This window comes from Artemia franciscana, chromosome 18 (genome assembly GCF_032884065.1).
Source record: "Artemia franciscana chromosome 18, ASM3288406v1, whole genome shotgun sequence".
Taxonomy (NCBI): Eukaryota; Metazoa; Arthropoda; class Branchiopoda; order Anostraca; family Artemiidae; genus Artemia; species Artemia franciscana.
The window spans coordinates 20,577,903-20,602,661 of record NC_088880.1 but is presented as its reverse complement, the minus strand read 5'-3'; the positions used below and the strand labels follow the sequence as shown (position 1 = coordinate 20,602,661).

The 24,759-nt window shown below is 35.9% G+C and overlaps 1 long non-coding RNA gene across 1 annotated transcript; it reads left to right on the top strand.

The window, feature by feature from the left end:
* The first annotated feature begins 1,964 nt into the window (after positions 1 to 1,964).
* Positions 1,965 to 24,759, top strand: LOC136038737 (uncharacterized). The gene is made up of 3 exons (XR_010620282.1): positions 1,965 to 2,031; positions 15,574 to 15,828; positions 24,659 to 24,759. It is a non-coding gene; the product is annotated as an uncharacterized LOC136038737 (long non-coding RNA).

Genomic DNA, 24,759 nt, shown 5'->3' with positions numbered 1-24,759 from the left:
TAATTAAAAACTCCCAGGAATGCTAATAGAAAGGAAAAGCTGACACCTAAAGTTTGAAAGTTACCTTCCTCTTTCAATCGTTGTTAAAAAAAACAAAAACAAATTCTATAAAAATTACACACTAGTTTTTCTTGTGTAAATTAGGGTATGGGGGTATAATATGGCGAAACAGGAAGCATAGAACATTTTTCAATTTTGCCATTAACGAGGCTCAAATTTTTCCTTGATGATAAGGTTTCAAAGGCAGCATATTTGGAAAAATATTAATGTGGAATCTAATATGATGTGCAATAAGCTGCTATTTTTCTCGTTTTCCTTATGTTAGAAACAAGCATGGATTAACTAAAAAAAATTATCTGCCGAAAGTAAAGAGCAAATTTGACACTTAAAATGAACAAAAGTGTTCAAGCTACTTAATAAATTACGGTGTTTTTCAAATTTTTAGGAGGGGCCAGCTACCCCCCTCGCCTCCCCCCTCAATGACGCCACTGCTACCAATTGAATTAGCGAAATGAAAAAAAAATATATTCTTTATGATTTGGAATCAAAACAAAAGCCAAGCACCCAGGGTGAATTTCATTAGTTTTGAAAATGTTTCGATTGTTTTCTTTGACAAATGCACTTCTTATAGAAGGAGCTGCCGTAGAATTTTTGAAAGAAGCTCATTCGATTGAAAGGTTTACTTCTCTTTATAGGAGTCAACAGTGATTGGAGAGCCACAAGTCTCCGAGCCAATTATTTCTCCCAACCCATCCACCAACATTTTTGGAATGACCATTTTATTCAGCATAGTTGAAAGGTCCAGTAATAATGTCTTTGTGGGTGGCAACCCCCTCTAAAACCCTCAGGGGAAGGGCTATGAATTATGCTAGTTGCTCATTAGTAACATATTGAAAGTTCTAGTGCTCGTTTTAAAGTTTGAAAATCACAGGAGGGCAATTAGCCTCCCAAGTCCTCTTTTTCCTAAATGAACCTGATAAAAAATTTGAGATAGCCAATTTGTTCAAAAAATTCCAAAGATCATATAACAATGCCTATGGGATTGACAAAACCCCCAGTGCCTGGAGAGTAACGGTTGTAAGTCATGCCCCGGGAGTAAATAAGGTTTTTATTGAAGGGATGGTCCTATAGACTATAAAGGAGGCTCATTTGATTGCAAATTGAAAGGTCTAATTCTCTTTTAAAAGTCAAAAGTAATTGGAGGGCAAGCCTCCGTCCCCAACGTCCATTTTCCCTAAACGCATATGGTTGAAATTATGAAATAGCCATTTTTTCCAAAATAGCCCAAAGAACATATAACAATTTAGAAGCAAATTCAGCAAGTATAAAATCTTATGATAATTGAAACTAAAAAAGACCAGATTAGACACTTCGTATAAAAGGAGTTGTCGTAGAAAATTTAAGAAGAGCTCATTCGATTGCATATTGAAAGTTATAGTGCTAATTTTAAGATTTAGAAGTGATTAAAGGGCAACCCGGCTTTTCTGGCATTTTGGAACGTCGCTTGACTCCTGGACTGTATTTATTGACATAAACAAAACGTATTCAGATTGGCATAAAAGCCATCAAAGAAACTGAAAATGCTGACCCTCATGCCTACCATGTCTGTCAAAAGATATTTTTGCTGGAAGATGAGCTTCAAGCTCTCACTAGTGTTTTTTTTTTACTGTTGACGTGTTTTCATGAGTTATGTGCTTTTAAATTAAATCATTTTGTGTGGACGTATTAAATGATTGTTTTTATCGTTTTTGTTATATTTGATGTTGACTCGCAGCTTTAAGTGTATCCAAGTCACTAGCATAAGTAGTAAAAAAAACCTCAAGTTTCTGAGATTTCAAGATGGAAATATTAAAGACAAAATATGGTCATAATTTGGCTAAAAATGAAACATTTTTGGATGATAGGTGGACTTATTCAGGGACTGAAAAGCTGGCAACCCTAACTATAGTAAGCTAACTCACGTCGAAGAAGCAGAAAACTTTAGCCGAACGTATTTTATCTCTGAAGCTGAACCACTGAAGTTTGATTAAGGTAAGCAACCTGCTTATTTTGGTGAGGCCTACACGAAGCCTCAAGCGAAAATAACTTATTTTTTTACACCATTAAAGTAAAAAATTTTCTGGATGCACTTGTACAAGCCCCTTGACTCCTCTGGGTAATAGTCTATTAACATCTCTCTTATAAGGAGCATGGACAACTTATAGCCTAAAATTGGATGCTTAGTTTAATATATACAGTGTTTCATAAATGAGATAGGGGTAATAGTTTATATCTGCTTTTTCTCTGAAGGAAATACTAGGCCTATATAATTCTGAAAACAACTAAAAAATTCTAAAATAGACTGCTTAGCCTATTAAAGTTCTGGACAAACTATTTTTGCTATCTTAAAAGGGGTTAGGAAAATGGGTAAATTTGTAGTTGGCTTTATAATTCAACTAGGATAAAAGTGAAAATGTCATTTGATGCCTTTTTTTCAGAGACTCCAGTAAAATTTGATAAAATTGGTACAAACAGTATTACTGGCTTTCATATAAAGTGAATATACCACTCAATGCCTTTTTTAATGCTGTTTACAAATATAATAATTGTTTCTACCACAAATTCAGATTTAAGCTTTTTGACCTCTTAAAAATGACCTATATATGGGGTCATTACAAATCTGTAATAGTTTAGAAACATATTTGGGCTATATATTTGCATATCAGGGGGATGGGATAAAGCATTGTATATATTAAATATGTAAACTAACCATTGCTGTATTTTTTTTTATGTGTTTGTGCTGTTGCACTGGTGATATGTCTTCTCATTAAAATTTAATGTGCACAAACACATAAAAAACAAACAGCAATGGTTAGTTTATGTATTTAATATATGCTATGCTTTACCCCCACCCCCCTGACGTGCAAATATATAGCCCAAATTTGTTTCCAAACTATAACAGATTTGTAATGGCCCCATATATAGGTCATTTTTAAGAGGTCAAGAGGTCAAAAAGTGCTTAAATATGAATTTGCAGTAGAAGCAATTATTATATTTGTAAAGGGCATAAAAAAAGGTATTGAGTGGTATATTCACTTTATATGAAAGCCAGTGATACTGTTTGCACCAATTTTACCTAAAATTTTAGTTGAGCAACTTCTTGCTATCTCAGAAAGGGGTTAGGTTAGGAAAATGAAATTTCAGGGATAGGTCTACAGGTTAAAGTATATCCTGGGAAAGTATTTTAAAGTACCCACATACACTCCTCCCTCTAGAGAGCCCTGAAGTTTGCCTACATGACAGGTCTGTACTTATTGAAATTTTGTCAAAACAATATTTTACCTTAATTTTCAGCTATCAGTTGCTTTTTCTCTGCCTTTAGGTCTGAAAATGCAATTCTTGTTATTTGAGTAGAATTCTGAGCCATATCAATGTTTTTTTTTTTTAATTTGGGAAATGTATTTGCACATCTTTAAAACCTTGTAAATTGGGATTGTGCAAAGTTGTGAAGCTGAAAATAAGTTTGTTGTACTTCATTCAAGCAGAAGACTGTTTTGCAAGATTTCACTTTTATAACACACATATTTTTGAAAGTCATCAAACGTTAGGGCCCTCTAGAGAGAGAAGGAGTAGAGGTAGGTACTTCAAAATACCTTTCCAGGACATACTTTAGCTTGTAGACCCATCCCTGAAAGTATCATTTTTCTAACCTAACCCCTTTCTGAGATAGCAAGAAGTCAATCAACAAGAATTTTACCAAGGTTCCTAAGGTTTTCATTTTTGTAACAACACAGAGAAGTTATCAACACTAGTTAAGATATTGAAAAAGTAGATGAAAACTTATCACAAGGGTAAAAATTTTGCTGTTTTTTATTATTGACTTATGAATAAAGTGAACACAGCACTCAATTCCCTTTTTATACTCTTTCCAAATATAATAATCAATTTTGCCACAAAAGCAAAAAAAGTCATTGAGTGGTAAGTTCACTTTATTTGTAAGTCAATAATATGAACAGTGAAATATTTACCATTACTAATTTATAAATAAGTTGTTAAAGAGTAATATATTCCAAAAATACTCTTTTTATAACAATTCAAACCTCATTTATTAGGCCACTCAAATATCAAACATCTTGCTACCATTTCAATTTCAGTATGTGTTTTGAATGTTGTTGACTAAAAATAGTGTTGAATTTTGGAACTCAAAACTTTGCTGTCAACAATTCAGGGTATATTCTAATTCAGGGTATATATTTACACATTATGGGGTTAGGGGTAAAGTTCATGGTAAATTTGCAGTGGGCTATATAATTTAGCTAGGATGAAAGTGGAAACATCATTTGATGCTTTTTCATAATTCATATAAAATATCTTTGGGGCCTCTCTAAGGGCTGAAGATTCAATTAACCCCAGAACCAATTATTGAATTATAAAAGAGTATACAAGAGTATCATCCTAGTTAAATTATATAGCCAACTGCAAATTTACAAGAAAATGAAACTTTCAGGGATGGATGTACAAGCTAAAGTATGTCCAGGGAAGGTATTTTGAAGTACCTACCACCACTCCTTTTCTCTCTAGAGGGCACTGACCTTTGAAAATTTTGTTATAAAAGTGATACCTTGCAAAATTGATCTTCTGCTTAAATGAAGCACAAGAAAATTACTTTCAGCTTCACAACTTTGCCCAATCCCAGCTTGTTAGGTTTCAAATGTCTGCAGATACATTTCCTAAATTTAGAAAAATCTCATTGATGTGGCTTAAAATTTTATAGGAATTGCATTTTCAAAACTAAAACCAGAGAAAAAGAAACTGAAAATTAAAGTATAATGTTGTTTTGTTGAATTTCCAATAGGTATAAACCTGCCAACTAGTCAAATTTCTAAACTTAGAAATCAGAAGAGGGTTAACATAGTAGCTTGGCAATACCTTCCTGGAGTATGCTTTTGGCCCTGGATTCATACATTTTACTAACCTAACTCCTTTCCCAGATCACAAAAGGAGCTTGTTTAGATATTTATCCTGACCAACAAATACAGTGTATTATTATGAGCAAGCTTTTGATTCTATTGATAGAACAGCATTAACAAAGGTCTTATCATTATATGGTATACCAGAAAAATACATTAAAGTGATTTGCACTATGTACAAGAATAATACTGCTGCAGTTAAGGTAGGAAATGAGGTTAGCAACTGGTTTTGTATTAAATCAGGAGTTAAGCAGGGTTGTGTTCTATCCCCCTTAATATGGATCATTTTGATGGACTTTGTCTTAAGGAGCACAGGAAAGGCAATTGGAGACCATGGAATCAAATGGGGAGGAAGAACGCTCCTGGACTTAGATTATGCTGATGATTTAAGCATATTAGATGAAAGTGTGAGCAAAATGAATGAATTTTTAGAGGTTTTACGAGTTCAGGGTGCTAAAATAGGCTTGAAAATTAATGTTAAGAAGACTAAGTCACTAAGGCTAGGAATAAGTGAAGATGAACAGGTGACATTAGGTAACGAAAAGATTGATCAGGTTGGGAGCTTCAGTTACCTTGGTAGTATTATTAGTAAAGATGGTGGGAGCAGTGAAGATGTTAAAAGTAGAATAGCTAAAGCTCAGGGTGTTTTTTCATGGTTAAAAAAAGTTTGGAAGAATAGAAAGATAAGTTTACATACCAAGATTAGAATATTGGAAGCTACAGTGATGACAGTGGTCAAATATGGCTCTGAAGCATGGGCACTCCAAAAAGCAGATGAAAATTTACGAGATGTTTTCCAGAGAAATTGCCTACAGATTGTTCTGGGTACCCAGCTGACTGACCATATTTCAAACAGTAGGTTGTACGAAAAGTGTGGTTCAATCCCGCTTTCTGGGGCTATAATGAAAGAAAGGTTGAGATGGCTAGGCCACGTTCTATGGATGAAGGATGACAGATTACCAAAGATTGTCCTTTCTGGCCAACCTTCTGGGGCTGCACGGAAAGCAGGTCGTCCTTGTCTGGGTTGGGAGGATGTCATAAATAAAGATTTAAAGGAAATGGGAACTTCTGGGAGGGTGTAAAGAGGGAGGCTTTAAATAGATTAGGTTGGAGGAGGAGCGTGCGTGGCTGTGTTGGCCTCAGGCGGCTTGGTGCTGCAGTGAGTTATTATTAGTAGTAGTAGTAGTAACAAATACAGTAAACATAACCTACTACTCAATACATTTTTTATGCTCTTTCTATATATGATAGTTGTTTATTTGGAAATTCAATAATAAGCCCTTTATGGAACCTTTAAGGTGGTACTTTTTTCTCTTATTTTTGCTAGGGTTAAAATAGTTGTTAAAAACTTACTATTTGAATGTAATTCCATTTTGTCAAAATTGTACAATACACAGGCATTGATTCATTATGTTCCCATTGAATAAACAGTTTGTAAATCTTTAGAGAATTGCAATGTTTACTTCAAGCAGTTTGCATCACTCTTGTTTAAACTGCTTTACCCATAAAGCAAATTGACTGTGATAAAATTGAGAACCAGAAAACACATAGGAAATATATAATTTGGGCTATATATTTTTACTAGAGGGAGATGGTAGGATTTGCTGTTTTAAACCCTTTTATATAGCCAAAAATAAGAGAAAAAGGTATCGTCTTTGGGTTTCATAAAGGGTTGTGAGTTGAATATCCAAGTAAAATGACTATTATATTTGGGAAGGGCACAAAAAAAAGTACAAATTAGTATGTTCACCTTATTTATAGGTGAATAATATAAACTGCCCCAAATTTACCCATAATTCAGCTATGGTTAAAATGAATATATCACTTGATGCTTTTTTTGCTCTTTCATTATTCAATAACCAATTCTGGGAAAACTACATTTTGAGCCCTTAGAGGGCTCAAAACAGCCCATAGCAACCAAAAGTTTAAAAGCATGTTTCTAAAAAAGTTGTCTAGCAAGAAATAATTGGCATTTGGAGCTGATTCAGGAATAGTAATCATCACTTGTCTTAATCTTAATAGTAAAATGCTATTTTAAAAATAAATTTGCAGAAATTTTTAAGAGAGCTATAAGCCCCTCAAAAATGAGGTCACAGCAAAATCAGTGTAATTTTTTACTCATTCCTAGCTCTTTTTAAAAATTTCTGCAAATAGTTTTTCATTTATATTTTACTATTAAGACTTAGGAAAATAATAATTACCATTCCTGAATCAGCTACAAAAGGTAATTATTTCTCACTAGACAGTTTACTTTTAGAAATATGTTTTTAAACTTTTGATTACTGGACTGTTTTACCTTTTGGGGCCCCATTAAGGATTCAAAATGAATTATCCCTCAGGAACCATTAGTGAATGCAGAAGGGCAATCCAATTTTTCAATGCAGGCAATTGCTAAAGGTGAATAACCCCCTTAGTAAGACAAGTGGTTCATGAACAAGTTCAGTGAATATTGACACAAGTGACACCCAAGAAAGCCAGTGCTTACATAACACACCAAAAAATCAAGTGATACAAATCCGTAAGACCCATATGTCAAATTTGTCAAACTCCAAACAACAACAAAAGCATAAGAAAAGGCATCAAATTATGTACTCACTTTTATCCTAGCTAAATTATGTGGAAAACTGCAAATTTACCAAAAGTGTACTTTGCCCCCCCCTCCCTATAGTGTGCAAGTATAAAGCCCCAAGTATGTATTTTTACACAGACACACACTACATTAATACATAGCCCCCATTAGCACCAAAATTTGTAAATACTTTAGAACCCATCACTTAGAACTTCAAGTGTTTACATTTCATAATTAAACAATAAGTTGACAAAAAAGTTGTAGAAGAACAATCATGGTTTAAGGTGTCAAAAATTAGATTATTATATTGTATGAATGAAGGCTAGGTTACTTCAAAATTTTCAAAACAGGCATTGGATGCTAAAGTAAATCTTTTGGGTGCCAAGTGTTAAATTATCACATTAAGTTGCTTTGTCCAGTGACAATAATAATAGTAGAGGATGTTAAGCAAGAACATCAGTGGCAGGTTTGACAGGAAGTTGTTTGACCTGTGGGATTGTTACTGACAGTGACTCATATTCAGATTCAAGGCGAGACTTAAAAAAAGCTGCAATATCAATATGGGGAGCTCCATGGGCAACTATATAATCCTTTCTCTTTTCTTTGTCAAGTTTCATGCAAACATTTTGGTGAAGTTTAGTCTCAAGGTTTTTTTTAACCTCATTCTGCACCTGATCGTTGACTTTTTAGGGACCCATTGTTTAATTTGAAGCACATCACACTTTGATTGGAGAATGATTCAATGTTTCTAATTTGCTCTTTGATGCTGTCCAAGCGATTTTTCAAGTGCTGATGCATCAAGTTAATGCTTTGGTTGAGGCTAGCCTGGAGTTTTCAACAATTTTAGACACCTCTTTCACAGTGGGAGCGAGGTTTCCCTTCTTTATTCACTTTACACAAAGTGTAATACCACTGAAAGCCAGCTTTTGAGTTCATCTTAATGAAGTGATCATATTCATCGTCATTTACCTTAATTACCTTAATTTGCACTTCAGAGAAAATTAGTTACAAGAACTGTGATGCTCCATAGTTGATGATGGCCATAGATCTGGCTGTTGTGTTAAGGTCAAGTGACAAACCATCATGACTAGAGAGTGCTGGAGAGATGCAATTTAAGCCCACGTGGTAACAGTGATCACATGGTAGGTGTGGTTTAAGGATCATTCTCCAGGAATTTATAGTTGGCACCACTGCACAACAGCAACTTTGGATTGATTGTGTGAGATAGTTGAATATGACAAGCCACATCATCTCCCAAGCTGACTATTGTCTTCCAAGAGTGTTATGGTAGTGAGGACTGGGAGGAGCTTTCCCACTGGAATCTCTATAGTTTGGCCTCCCATTCCTTGTTGAGTCTATTTTTGAATTCCTTTGGCAAGATTGTGGAAATTGTCTCTGTCTTAGTTGATTCCAATTGTTCACCACTTGCTGGCTGAAAAAATCAGACTTTGGTGTTAGCAGTTGATTTGAACAACTTTTTGGAAAGTTCTCGTGTTTGTCTTTGGTGAGGAGAGAAGGTGAAAAGATTCTGGCCTGCTTGTTGGAAGTACCTGTAGATAAGCATCATGTCATTATGCCTATGCCAAAAAACAAGTGTTGAGAGGTTAGCAGATTATAATCTATTGCACTGGGCTGATTGCATAAACCATCAATGCATTTGGTGGCTCTCCTTTGGACACCTTCAACAAGCTGGATGTCACTTTTGACGGTTCTTTTCAGGAGTCCCAAATTTGCGTTTGCTCTCAAAACTGCTTTGGGGTGGTTTCATGGAAGGTTAAACTGTCATCCAACTGGACTCAGTGCTGTTTTGCTGTCATACATAGTGTACTGGTGCTGTAGATTATCACGGCCGAAATGAAGAGTGATGTACTTTGAGATGTTGAAGGATAGAAGCCACTTATCTGCCCATGTTGAATTTGGTTAAGATTGGCTTGTAGGCTACTGTTGCCTGTAGTATCAAATAGCTTGGAGTCATCAGTATAAAGAGTCAGGTGGCTGTTTTGTTTCAGCTACCAGATCATTGATGTAGATGAGGAATAAAGTTGGTCCAAGGATTGTTCCTTGAGGGATGCCTGTCAGAACTTGGCAAGGTGTTGAATAGACCTTCTCTTCATCTATGGTAAAGAGTCGAACCTTTTGTATTCTGCCACCAAGGAAGTCGATTAGCCACTCAGCTAGCTCTTTGTTAATGCCCACAGCTGTGAGTTTTGAGTGTAAACAAAGGCTTTGGCAATGTCTAGCAGAATTAGGTTGATGGAAAATCCTCTGTCAAGAAGCTGAGTATTTAGCTCGCAAGTTTTGAGTAGGTTGGTTTCGACTGACTTCCTGGGAAGAAAACCATGTTGTTTGTCTGAGATAATGCTATTGAAAACAAGATGCTTGAGAAGTGCATTGTTGACAATTCTCTCTAAAACCTTGTATATCCGTAGTTTTCAGCTTTAGATTGTTCCCCCTTTTGAATATTGGTGTAATATAAGCAGTCTTCCATTGTGAAGGAACGATTCTGCTGTCAAGAGAAAACTGAAACAGATGTCACAAAGCGGGGAAAATCTTGGTGGCCGTTTCTTTGGGCAACCTTGGGTGAAGTCCATCAGGACTGGCTGAATTGTTGGTATTGAGGTTTTTTAGCCTCTTTTCCACCATAGGTACACCATAGGTATAGTGATAAAAACCAAAATCATGGGAGACAGTATGTTGTATATAGGAGGTGGTGGAAGCTCAGTATTTGGCTCTGTTATAAAGACAGAAGCAAACTGGTTGTTTAGTAAGTTTGCTAATTTCTGGCTGTCAGTCACTTCTATTCCATCATCAGTAGTGAGGCATTTAACACAGTGCCTAGCATGGTCTTTACTAGACACATAATTCCAAAACTTTTTTGGGTTACTCTTGCATTCATTGGCAAGTCCAAGCTCGAAATTTTCGTATAGTTGTTTAGTTAAATTTTTAGTCTGTTCGAAGCTTGGGCGTACTTATTATAGTAACCAGGCTTGTCTCTTTTCTTCCAGTGGTGCAATTTCTGATTTCTTTATCTTTTAATGCAAGGGGTCATATACAATATTGTCATCAGTACAGGAACCAGCCTTTCTGTCGTGTTTCTACTCTGAATCTTGGTGACAGCTGTCAGGAATTTTTCCCACTGGTCATTGACATCTCCCTGAAGTAGCTCATCCCACTCGATGAGTCTTAGCTCCCTTCTAATTGCTGCATACTCTGTGTAAACCCGTCTTTTGTATTTACTTTTTACTGGACGTCTAGAGGTGATTATTTTTGTGGCAGGATGGTTGCTTTTCCCAACTGATGGGAGATAGTTTACCTTCTGAATCGCCTTTCTCCTGTTTACAAACACCAGATCTAATACCATAGATTGTTAGGAAGGTCAAAGCCCAGTGGGTTGATCAATTAGTTGGTAGACAGAAAGGTCATGTACAATCTCAATAAAAGGTGCAGCTTTAATGTTGCTATTGGCAGTAGAGTAGTAAGGTTACCTGTTCTTCCAGATCAGTTCTGGGAAATTGAAGTCACTTCCAATAATAAAATTGCCTTTAAAGTTTTCAATAGCTTGATGGAACATTAATGAAAGAGTGTTCTCAGTCTCAATGGCTGAGGGTGAAGACAGACTTTGATAGATACAACCAACTCCGAGAGAACATTAGTACTGGTCTTCATCAGTAAGGTCAAACCATACAGATTTAACAGAGACCAAATTCGCCTCAATGTTCAGGTCATGTACTGCATAGGTATTTTTGATCAGAGCAAGAACACCGCGTTTGTATCCTCTACAAGAAAGGTTAGAAACGACTTGGTAACCAGGCATATTAATATGAGAATCTTCTAGCCTTGTTCTGAGTTCTTAGGACACACTTCTGTTAATAAAACCAGGTCATAGTCTTTTTGGTACACCAGACTCCTAAGTTTCTGTAATTTGTTTGTCAGTTGGTCAACGTTAGATAAGAAAATAGAAAAGTCTGGACTTACATGTTGACTCCTGTTTGTACCTGGTACCAGATGATCATCTTCAATTGGCTCAAAGGAGGTAGCATCTGACCGAGATTCTTGAGACGTGATACCAGAACTGGTGGTTGTGAATGTCAAGGATGTATCTGTTGTAGTTGGGGATAGCTCATCATCACTTTGGAATACACAAGAATTTTGCCATAGGTCTTGGACACTTTCACTTAGTCCTATACTATGGTCACTATAACTAGGCACTTTATTTATAACGCTTTATACAAGTTCCCTATTATGCAGGTTTAGTGCTGCATGGGCACTGACTGGGATCATGATGCTTCCCTTTGGCTTGGTCCATTTTTTGACACAATTTGAAAGTCATGGATGTCTAGGTATATCTCCCATGCAGCAGTTCTGCCTTTAATCTCTTCTACAATTGTTTTATGGCAGGCATGGTCTTCCCTTGACATGTGGTTTCTAAATTGTATTTCACCTTTCTTCTCAAAAGATTTCTGCAAAATTTGCTTTTTTAGTGCAAAGGAACTGAAAATGACTGGTGGTGGGCAGCTACCGAATGGCTGCACTGTGGGCCCCCTCTGGCGGAAGGCAGGAGTCTTCATGCATTGGCTACTGAGTTGCATTTTATACCAAAATCATTCTCTAGGATCAAAGGAATAGATCTGTTGTCATCCTGGGAGGGTAGTATACCATAAGCAATGATATTGTTTTTCCTATTCTATCTGTCTTTTTCAGCACTAACAATACAACAAACATCCAACTTTAATGTTTGTCTGAAGTTGAGCTGCAGAGAAGAAACTTCACATTGCACAATTTGTCGAGCGTCATCAGCGCTAAACTTACTTACAAGAGACAGTTCAACCAAGTTAACTTTTTCACAGATGATTGTTAGCTTACTTCTCAGACTTTCTGCTGACTGCACAATGGACTGGTTTATACTTTGTTGTAGCATGGTCATTGCATTGACCACAACAGATGTGATCTCGGCAGCTGAAGCACCATGATGCAAAGCACTCTGGGGACATACTTTGCATGCTGTACACACACACCTGAGACTGATTTTCTCCGCCATTTTATTCAGTAGGTCATATTCAGAGTCAGTTAGTTTTAGGCAAGCTGCACAGACCCAATTTTCACAGTCATCACAGTTTAGCGCTGATGAAGCACTTTAATTAAAAAAATGATGCATATAGCCACTTACTACAGGAGTTAAACTCAATTATAGCTGAGGACTTGCTAAGGTCTTCATCACAAACTCTGCAACAATTTTTGCCTTTCTGCTGGGTCTCTTGGACATGCTTGCTTGCCTTTGTGGTATGCCTTCCTAGGTAGCACTACTTACTTTGCCTTGCAACAAACCTGGAAATTGTACCCTTTCAATTTTCTCTAATTTTTGTGAACAAAATCACAGGGAAGCTCTAGGCTTGATAAAGAGTCAGAATATATTATAATATTTTCGAAATTAACAATCATAAATTCATTAACCACGATGAACTCTAATGCCATGATTATGGCGTTTAACTTGGCACACAGATGCATTATCATGCAATCTCTCGCCTAAAGCAATATTTTGGGTTGGAATAAATGCTCTGCTTGCCACTTTTTCATTCATTTTGGACCCATCAGCAAAAATTTGGAAATGGTTTTTATCTGTAACTGTATTAAGCTTGGCAAATGTTTTCTGTATAAAAGTAATGGGGGTAAGTTCTTTGGTCCACTTTGAGAAATCAGTGTTTATTACGGGGATTGACCAACTCCATGGGGGAGTTCGGCAGGTTCAGACGTTTCCAGACGTTTTCCCATGTTCAGTGTTAAAGTTGTAAATCCAGTTCTGAACATACATTTGTTCAACACAAATTTTCCTAATTTCAATAAATGTCAACGGTCTGGAGGGAGGGAAACGAATGTATTTAGGAACTTGATAAGACCTTATATAATTTATGCTGTAGATTTTCTCTTGAAAGTTTTATTTATGCAGGCGAACCTTATGAGTGGCATGAAAATTATATTCGGTTTCGGGACTCAGTACCATAGACTGTATTTCACTACGATTAAATACTGTTGGCTATTTGTTTTACTTGTTTTTCCAAAAATAAATTGAAATTTGTTTTTCAAGATTAAGCGATATGACATTTACCAAGCACGTACATAGTCATTTAACTAAAGAGATGGTTGTGACCCTGTTGTACAACAAAAAAAATCACAGCATTGGCTTATAGAATATAGAATATAGCCTAGTTCAAGTCATCTATATGCTCAATCTGTGTTTAGTCACATATACAGGAATCTATTCTGAGGGGTGAGGGGGGGGGGGGGTTAAAATGATAAGAAAGACTAATTTTAAACTCTTTAGATTAGACTAAAAAATGTAGAGTAAATGCTAGAAGACGGACTTTTTACTAAATTTGAAAGCGGTTGAGTTGGGAGAATTTTCCTTCCAGATATAAATTCCTAGCCTGAAATATTCCTTGGGAAGGTGTTTTTAAATCTCTATCCTCCTTGTAGGTTTAGAAGCCTAAGAAGCTTCTTGTGAGACTTAAAAGATTGTATAGAAGGCAAACTAACTGTCTTGATTTTGTTAGGAAAAATGCCTTAATTTTGGCTGGAGTCTACTTTCCTTTGACTCGGTTTATATGGCTATCTGATTTGAGGAGGACTTCAAGCCATTTTGGTAATGTTTTTTTTTTTCATTTTTATTAAATTTAAGAAACATTTCCCCGAACTCTTTAAAACCTTATAGTTCTGAATTTAGCAAAGATATGAGGCTCAAAATCCTTGGCTAGGGCCTTATTTGTGCTGTAGATTCATTCCTGAATTAAAGTTTATCCAACTGGTGCAAATTCTGGTGTCTTTTGGAGGAGAAGAGGCAGAAGTTGATATTTCACAATATCTTATGAGGCATGATTTGGTCTATCATATCTTAAATTGTGAAAGCTACCATTTCCAAAAATCGTTATGTTTGTACATTCACGAATTAATAGGATATTTTGTTCATCAATGGTGCAGAACCAAAATAGAACAATCTGTGAGCCCTTTTCCCATCTTTATCCAACAGAATTCTTCAACTTACAAGTGTACTCCTGTAAGCAGTCTAATCCTGTTTTTCTAGAAGCAATATTATGAATTTTACGTCATTTGCATTGGACAAATGATTTTTTGAATAGTTCAACAGTGTCTCCTTCTTTGACGCCCAAAACACTACTGTGAACAAAAATTTTAATAACCAAAATCAGGGAGGCAACTAAAAAGATTACCTGAATAATTCAAATTGATTCCCAAATCTAGTAGCCAGACATAACTGATATTACTAAATGATAGGATAAAAGGATTGCAATAGAATACAAACATCACTGAAGATGAACGGTATTGTCTGTGTTGGAACTGAACTGTGTTGGAACAGCACAAATTGGAAATCTGTGAATTGCTGTGAATAAAGAAATGTGTAAAAATAATCACTGAAGGAAAATCCAGAATAATATTCTTAGAATGACGTCAAATAATGGCTGAAGGCCCAAGGAGACTTCAGCAAGTTGAGGGAAGGATGCAAAACTAGGGGTTTTCTATTTGTTTTCTACTTCAGCTTTGTACAACCTTTTATTATTATTTCAATGGTTCTGAATACTTATTATGTTTGTTGATTTGTACCAGTGAAGTTTTGGAAGCTCTTATAGTGAAAATGAATCGTTAAGGCAGGAATATCTTGACTTGTTTTTGGCAGTGCAGTTTATTTTTCAGAATTTAGATGTAATAGTCCCCTACTAGGTTGGTTCCCAAATTGAATTGGAGCATAGATAGTTCTGAAAACGAATAAAAAATAATAATAATAAAAATCATAGTTGGGAATGTTAAAAATGAGTGTCATTTTTTGGTAGTTATTTTAGGAACCATTGGGCTTTTAGTTGCTTGGTTCATTTTCTTTTTTATGCTACAATTTCCAGGAAAAATAAAAATCAAGAATAAAAAAATGTTATATATTTGAGTGCATAAATGTATGAATAAAGTTTAATAATGAATTAATAAATGATTTCCATGCTGAGTGAAATTAGTGTACTGCAAAATTTAATGTAACACAATATCCTTATTTTTTAGGTACTGAATAATAAAAATGGATATTGGTGCTCGGTATATATCCCCAGTCAATCCAACTGTCTATCCCCATCTCTCTATAGTCTTATTAACATTAGGCCTTTTCTTCACGGCCTGGTTCTTTGTGTATGAAGTCACCAGCAATCGCTTCACAAAATCATTGAGTAAAGAAATGTCACTGGCTGCAGTATCATCAATTTTTATGGGCATAGGAACAGTATTTTTATCCCTAGCAGTTGGCATATATCTATGATTTGGGTAAGCCTTTAATTGTCTCTGTTTGTAGTAATACCCTTATTGTGATTATGAAAAGTTACTAAGGGCGTGTAAAAAGACGTTTCGAATACAAATTGTCAAGAGTAGTGAATATAATTCAGGAAGGTAACTTCCTATCAAGGAAGTGAGGAATGGTTTACTGTTATTTAGGTTGATCAGACAGTTTGTGTAAGGTGCGACTCGGCCCAATAGTAACCGAAACTCTAAAAACCAGAATTTGATAACATAGAACGCATCAAAAGAATTGAATTTCTATGCTGATTCCAAATGATAAAATTAATTGATTTTACTTTAATCCATCAAAACTAGGAACCTGAGAAAATTTGGCTGTTTTTCGAAAAAGAGGGGGGTGGGGGCACACCCAAAAAGTGAAGCGAGCCTAATGAAAATCACACCACCAGATTCGTCATGTCAGAGAGTTTTATTATAGAGGTTCCAGCTCCTATCTACTCAAATGTGAATTTTTTGGCCAGAAGACAGATCAAGGAGTTGTGTTTATCTTTTTAATTTTTTTTCTCCAGGGGTAATCGTATTGAGCCAATAATACTAGAGGATTGGTAGAGGGCTCATTTGAATGCAAATGAAAAATTCTTCTGCCTTTTTTAAGTGACTAAAAGGATAGGATGACAACTAGCCCACCTCCCATGCCCCCAAAAGACATCTGATCAAAAATTTTGAAATAGCCTTTTGATTTAGCATAGTTAAAAAGGTAGATAACTATGCCCTTAGGGATGACATGACCCCCTATAGTCCTGGGAAACATGCTGTAATTTACACAATTTCCCCATTGTTCACATATAGTATTTGTTTAGGAAAATATGCAAAAAAAGTTTGGGGAAACTTTCTGTGAGGAAGGGGAATTTTCGTGGGGAGGAAAGTTCGTGGGAGGGGGGGGGGACTTTCCAGGAAAATTTTTTACACGGGGGTTATTTCCTGTCATGACTTGAAAATGATCAGAAATGAAGTTGAAAATAACCAAGTGTTTCGAACTGATAGCAAGGACTTGACTTACAGACTTGTAGCTCTTGCCTGGACAGTGTAGAGAAAGATGAGACCTGGTGCCTCCATGTTGAACTATCGCTTGCCGTGCTTGCAGCTTCTTTCACTGGGATGTGGGCTTAGGGAAGGAGTTCGTTGGCTTTGTTTTCCTATCTAGTGGGGGGAGGGGCCGTCCTCTGGGACCTTTCCATGCGTGGAGGTTGGGTTTGAAGTCAAACACACCCAGTCTTGTGACGTCATCTAGCATACAAAGTAGATGACCTTACCAGTGAACAGTTCTCTGGGAAAGCTCTCTTTGAAGGAGCTCCAACTTTGGATTCATCCAGGTCTTAAGGGCAGGTAAACTAGTTTTAGATATCAAGAGCTTATTTCTGCTGCATCTTAGTAATTTCCAGGCTAATCAGATAAAACCTGGGAGGCCGTTTGTGTTGCCGCTGTGCCCTTAAGCGTAGTCTTAATGTTGCGACCATCATCCTATGATCTATATTTGCAAGCTAGGCAGACCTATACGTCCTGAAATTAGTTACTTAAGAGCGCCAGCATCCAGAAATCATAATATAATCGATCATCTTCTTTGTCTGGCCGTCGCTGCTATACCAAGTATGTTTATGAATTTCTTGTCTCTGAAAGAGAGTATTCAATATTACCAGATCGTACATGCTGCAGAGCTCAAGGAGTCTCTCCGTTGTCATTTAGTGGATCTGGAGTCACCGAGCCGAGAATATTTCTCGACATGCCCTCCCTGTCATTGACCGTAGTGTTAAGGTCTCCCAAAAGAGTGACAATTTCGTGGACTGAGACTATAGGCTGAATTTTGCATAAGACTGGTCCTTCATCTCTTCTGGGCTTGGGTCACTGGGAACATAGTATACAATAATTGTCCACTTTGCATGCTTGTGCTGAAACTGAGGCATCTATATTCTACCTGAGATTTGCTTCTAATAGAGAAGGCTTCTGTTTGCTCTCGTGTTCAGCACGCTGTTTCTCTTTGTTTTTGGGTCACCAGACCAGATTAGGGGATATTTTTCACCGATATTCTCGGACTTTCTTCTGACGAGACACATTTCTGTGAGTCCAGCCACAGCTACTTGGAAGCTTTTTAGCTCAAGAGCAAGCATTGTTTTCACTCCGGGAATGTTGAGTGTAAGTACATTCTAGGTGGCAACGCGTGGTCCACCTTGGTCAAGAAGGTTCATTCGTTGGTCTGAAATAAACCAGGGACATGCCGAGGTCGTATCAGGTAAAGATAAGGGTCATACAAGGCACAATTATCCGTTTATCGCTGCGTGAAGATTTTAGGTGGAGAGTTGCAGGCCCAACCGACCCCAGGCCTGGGACCTGATTAGGGCTAGGAGCTGCCTAGATACTAAGATACTCCCACCCACCTCAAGGTAGAGGCTGCCCATAAACGAGGCCGTTATTCATAAATCTGGATCCTACACCCTTTCGCAGTTGTCCTATTGAGGATCCTTCCACAATTGTGTTCTGCTTCATCATGTAATCTTATCAATTGCTAGTGAAGATTTCTAACTCACGGGACGTGTTCACATCTCGGTGGGCCCTGCGGACTTCTTGCTCCTCCACCTGTATTTACGATCTCTCGGTGAGGGTGTCTCAGTCATTCCGTATATTAGGGGGACTGCTCCTTCCTCAATCCTCGCTCTTTACTCTAAAGTTTGACTTTTTGTCTCTGTTCTTTAAAAAAGACGGCTCAAACACAAGGGCCATTGAATTTGAATGAGAGGTATTCTTAAAAAATTTTGACCAAAGGTCAAACTTAGATGTAAATAGTGAATGTTGACTAAGGGGTAGTCCCCTTCATATATGGAATAATGCTTTCGGTTAAAAAAATTGTATTCTTTCTTACTTTAATCTTAAAGGTGAAAGTCCATTGAGAAAATGTTTTTATGGGAATTTTGAGAGAGAGCGTGAAACTCTACAACGATGGTGTCGGATTGAAAGGAAAATCGCACCATTGGAATTACCATGGTAAGAAAATCCGAAGTAGAAGAATAGCAGCTCCCATCTTGAACAACAAGGAAAATCACTTCTTTTCATAGGAAGCACTGATCTGTCTTTTTTCTGTTTTTTTTTCGCAGAGATTATCGTACCGAACCAGTAGTCGTGTAATATTGGGAGGGGGCTCGTTCGAAAGGAAATTAAGACAATCGTGTCATAGAAAAGCGACGTTTTTTCCCACCAAACTGTGATTTTTGTCCAAAGGTGGCCAGAATGACAGAGAATAAAAATTATGAAATGGCCAATCGTGTTTTCAAGGTGTAAAACAACACAGAGGAGGTTTCGAGACTCCTCACTTGACTTGAAAGTAGTTTTAATTGAATAAAAACTGGATTTTAGAGGCAGCTTATAAAAGTTGCCTCTTTGGGTATGCTGTTATATGTGATTGACTCCGTTTCCTCATTCCTTGAAATGTCATCATAAACTGGTTTTATGAACATTCTTTGCATTATATGTTACAACAAAAAATATTTGACTTCTGTCACGGCAGGTGCAAAATAATATTGGATTATAAATATTTCAAACAGGATAATATCTCATGAATAGTTTTTTTTTATCTATAACTCTTCGCAGATACTGGGTGTAATATACCCATTTGACTCTTAATGTGACAATATTACAATTTTTTTTAGGGAATCTTGGGGTGTGAAGTAAAGCATATATTTCCTGCTGTATTTTAACAAAAACTCATGATGGATTCTTTAGTTTCTCCGCCTAAGTTAAATAAAGTTCTTTGTTTAAGAGTTTATTGTATATATTCTAAAAACCTAAAAACGAGTCAGTATGATTGAATCAGTTTTTCAGATATATGCTGCATAACCAGCGAAGCAATAATTTTATTCAACATAATATCATTAAAAGCTATAAAAAATTTTTTGTGGTCACAAACATTTTAAAGGCAGCAGCAAAAGCTGCAACCTACTAAGAGCGTGCCTTTTAGACTTGAGAGCTCAATGACCAACCTCAACAAAATCAGTCATTGATGAGAGAACAGAGATAATGTACTTCGTTCTTGCAACCAGATTGTATTTTTTTTTATTTAATGACAAGATAAGGGCTTATTATTATGCTAAAACATCGATGAATATCTGATAAAACATATTAGTCGTTTTGTCAGCAGATTATTTGATTGTTTCGGGTATCGTAGCATAACTCCATCAACAAGTATGGGCATGACTCACAAATACAATGTTCTGAAATTTTATTCTGTTATTTGACCCTCCGTTTTGTTATATTATTTGACTCTCAGTTTCTTCATATTTTGACCAAAACTTGTAACAAATTGCTGTATACATAGGGAGTGCTGCACATTTATGCACTTTTCACTATATGGGCGCAGAAGGCAAACTACATGTTGTCAGCTACTGATTTCAAATTGTACGTCTATAGTTGCCATAGAGTTCGACTCTTAGAAACTTATAGATTTGACTGTGACTAAAAAAAATCTATGCGACGAAATATTTACCCTGCAACCTTGTTAAGAGGGAACTACATCCCATAGTAACTGAAAATTTAAAAAAAGAATGCATTTTTAACAAAACTTTTTAAGTCATTCAGAAAATGTTTAAAAGACATTCTTGAACGCGGACATTGCATAGTGTGGCCTAATGTAATAATAAAATGTAATTGTATAATATATTTTAAACATATAACAATATCTTTTTTGCCAAATTTTTTGGGAACTTTTGAAAAAAGCTTTAAACTCCTTGAAATGTGAAAAAGTATCATTCGAATCACCATCGTTAAAATCCTTCTCTTCAAGGTTTTGAGCCCTCCACCTTCCTGCGTCTTCAAAAACATAGAAACTGGCTCTTTGCTTAGGTCACAACGTCGTAGAGAGATGTTTAATGGGTCATTGAGAATCTATACTACTCATATCTAGGTGATCTTTATAAGTTTACAATAATATTTTCTGCAAAAATTGTGTTTTTGATTTAATTTCTCTATTCTGTGTGATGACGTTGTTCTTACATGACCTTACATTGCATGACACTACGAAAGTGAGCCACACCCCATAGTAGCTGATGTTTAAAAATGGGGCTTGGAAAACTTTGTTTAATAGTACAAATTTTTATTTTAAGATTATTCTAGAATAATGACTATTCTATTGGTTTGCCTTAATAGTATAAGTTTATTGCAAATTTAAAGGCTTGAAATCTTTAAAAAATAGCTCTGAATAGAAATAAAAGTCAACTAATAAAAAAAAAAGTCAAAATAAAAGTCACTATAGTTGAAAACCATAATTTGAAGTCTATTTCGAAGGCTGATTCTTAAATTAATCTATTTGTCTGTGTCCATCAATAGTCAAAATCAAAGTCTAACACTGTTCTAGTTTAAAAGAAAGATTTCAACTGAATGAAAAACTGAAAAGCTTTTTCACTTCAACTGAACTTAAAAATTTCTTCTTTTTCTTTTATAAAGTCACCCCTAACAAAAGTTGTGCTTTTAAATGCCATCCGTTGGCTAACTCAACTTTTCAGATAAACAAGAATTTTGGTGATAAGAGAAAAGGAAGAAAAAAAAAATCAAGAAAATTACCAAAGTTTAACTGGATCCTAGAAAAGACAGATAGTTTTTAAGAAGTTGCTTGGTCTTTACTGTGTTTTAGCTAAAAAGCTGAAGTTTTTTCATGTGTTTAAAGTATTAGATAGAAACAACTCAGGTCTTGAGTATCTGCTTGCTGAGCCGAATGCTTTTAATGACCCTGTAACCCCTACCGAATGAATAACCAAACGTTCAGTTTAAGTTCCCCCGAAACTCAAGTTTTTATTCAGACCGACCCTACATATAAAGTGGCTACCCTTCTGGCAACCCTGCGCTCTTTTCACTTCAGTGTGATATTTTCCCAAATTACCGTTTTCCGTCAGAACTACCTTTGTCTTCTCAAATTTAGAGGTCGTGAAAATAGTTCATGTATTGCATGAAGAAAACAGTTTTGTTGTCTTTGGCAGTAGACAAGGGAGCTGACCCTAATCTGAAGAATGTTGTCATAAGAAAAGTTTTGCGTTAAACTCTTGAATTACATGATATGATAAAATATTTGTGCAATTGCATTCTTTTGAAGAAAAATAGTAAAATGATATAAATAAATGATAAACTAGTTTACTTAGAAACTGGATTTGTATTGGTATTTTGGTAAGTATTTTGTGAAAAGAAATACTTCATTTTAAGAAAAGTTAAATGACTTTTTAATGTTAACTTCTGGAGGTTTAGTTAAAAAGTTAGCCATTTTTTAATTTTTATTTGTACCATGAAAGAAGGAAAGCTGCCTTTAACCTCATAAGTGCTTAAATAGCCCCAAATCCACCTTTTTGTGTAAAAATATCTCCAGTTATTTCAGCACTTACCTTCGTTTCAATTTCCTTTGCCAGTGAAATTATGTCTTATCAACTATTTTGTCATTAAACACACTGATAGTTTCCGTTGTATTGTTTTGTTATTGCTCCTTACTGAGTGCCTCTTCAAAAGGAGGCACTCAGTAAGGAGGCTAATGTTTTGTGTGTGTGTGTGTGTGTATTTAGTCTGCGTTCCTACATAATTCCTATGTTTTGTTTTGAGTTTGTTCATCTACTTCTTTTTGGGCTTATTAAAGTGTTTTTTTTTTGTGTGTGTGTATTTAGTCTTAGTTTTGCTCTCGTGTTCGTTGCTGTGCTTGTTTCCGTCTTTTTTGTGGTTTTTCCTACGTAGAACTTGGTAAAGAGTGAACTACAAAATGAGTAATGATGCTGAAAGCAGAAGTTTTTCTAAAAAATTATGGTTTTTTGCGCTATCTCTTTCCACTCTTAAAGAATTTGATAATATATTCTTATAGAGACCAAACTCTTAAAAAGAGCAATAAATTGTCTATATCCAATCGAGTGAGACCTCTCCAGAGTTACTGTTTATTATGTTCGTTCCTATGCTAGTTCTTATTGTCTTTCATGTCTTCGTTCCTGTGCTCCTTCTTCTGTTCAAGATACAGTGCGCTATTTGTGTTTGTTCGTGAGTTTGCGCCTATGTTCATGAATGTTTCTCGTTTTCTTGTTTATTTGCTTGTTAAAAATCACACTGTTTACCGAGGGAAAGGGGACTGTGTGAAACTGTGCTCCCTTTGTTCTTGTGTTGTTTCGGTTTGGAATTGTTTCTTAGAGTCTTCTATTGCTTAATCTTGTATTTGCCCCTGTCTTTGTTTCTGGATTCGTACTTGTGAATCTTTGCTTCTTCCTTTCTGCTTTCCTGTGTCTTTTCCTGCTTTTATTCTGGTGATTAGTCCTTAGTAGTTAATTCAAGAAATTGGGTAAAACATATTTTTTTTTAGACTGGTGACAGGGCTCCAAGTCGCTCCAAGTCCCCATTCTGCGTACGTCTCTACTCCAATTATACCTATTTACTAAACGGTTTGCAATGGGAAGGATGGAAGAATGGTGGAGATACCAACACTACAATTTTGCCTCAAAAATTTTAGATTATGATTCATTGCTTGATTGTGAGAGGATATGGGAAAGAGGGTGTCGGAGGGGGCCATGGGCTCACTTTGTGCTTCCTAGGAATACTGACTGAACATTCTTGCATAATTTGTATTCAAACAAGAAACAGCATGCCTACATTTTTAATGAAAGGTTTGCAATGTGGCGTGCGAGTATTTGTGCTAATGGTGGGGGTGTCAGAGATGTCAATGACTCACTCGTCCGTTCAGTCGCACAGATTGAAAGTCCTTGAAAGACCCCTTAAAAAAGAATGCAATTTGTCTGTCTCTCTTCTAGAAAATTACGAGTAAGATATCTTACTCGTAATTTCTAACTCGTCGCCACTGTCTAACTTTTGGTCTCAAATCATACAACTTGAAAACCACTCTGTGATACTGATTAAAAAGGCGTAATATGCCTGCCTACCTGTGTACCGAAAGTTGGGGTCGGAGAGGTCTGGGGAGAGGGAGGAATTACGGACACATTCCTTTTCTTCACCATTTGAATCAGATTTGATCATAGCAAGCTTCTAAGTAGAGTCTATATACAATTTAGTTTCAGTGTTTAGCACAGCAAAGAAATTGTCAGCCCACCAATATTTTGAAAATTAAATGCCTCACGAATGAATTTTAGTATAAGAAGTTAATGAAATATGCATCCATTTGCAGTAGGAATCGTTAATAAACTATATTACCGTCAAAATTAATAATAATAATTATAGGTATATAATTAATATTATTTGCGAAGGGGCCCCTTTTCCTGGCTGAGTGGCCATTTTCTGGTAGAATTGAACTTCCCGTAAGTAGCAGTTCCCTTTTAGTTAATATTTAGTTTTCCAACTGTGCTTAATTTTCTGTATTTTTCGAAATGGTCCCCAGTTGGCGGAACATAGTAAAGAGTGACTATCTATTGTTTCCCGGGTATTCTGTATAGAAGTTGTGGCTGTAGAAACTTAGGAGAGTACTTCTTCGATTGAAAACTTCTTTCTAGTTCCTTTTCCGAGAGTCGAAAGTGATTGCTTAATCCCAAGGTGTTTGAACTAAATTAAATTCGCAAGTTTTTGTAAAAGTATGTAGCTTGGAACCACGGTTCAAGTTTTTTTTTTTTTTTTTTTTTTTTTTTTTTTTTTTTTTTTTTTTTTTTTTTTTTTTTTTTTTTTTTTTTTTTTTTTAAGAAGCTTTCAGTGTTAAAGAGGAAAAAATGACAGGTCGTTGACGACTCACACACAAGATACGAAGTGCTTTGAAAATTTAATTAAAGGATTGTCTATTATCTCTCATCTTTTATCACCTTGCTCACTTCTTTTCAATATTCTTTGTGTGTGATCCTTCTTTTTTTCTTTTTTTCAGAAAGTACCATATCTATGAAGCTTTGCCGGAAGTGTTTGTCATGAAGCCTGTCTTTTTCTTATATAATTTTTGTTACTGAAAAATTAAAAGGGTTAGATGTG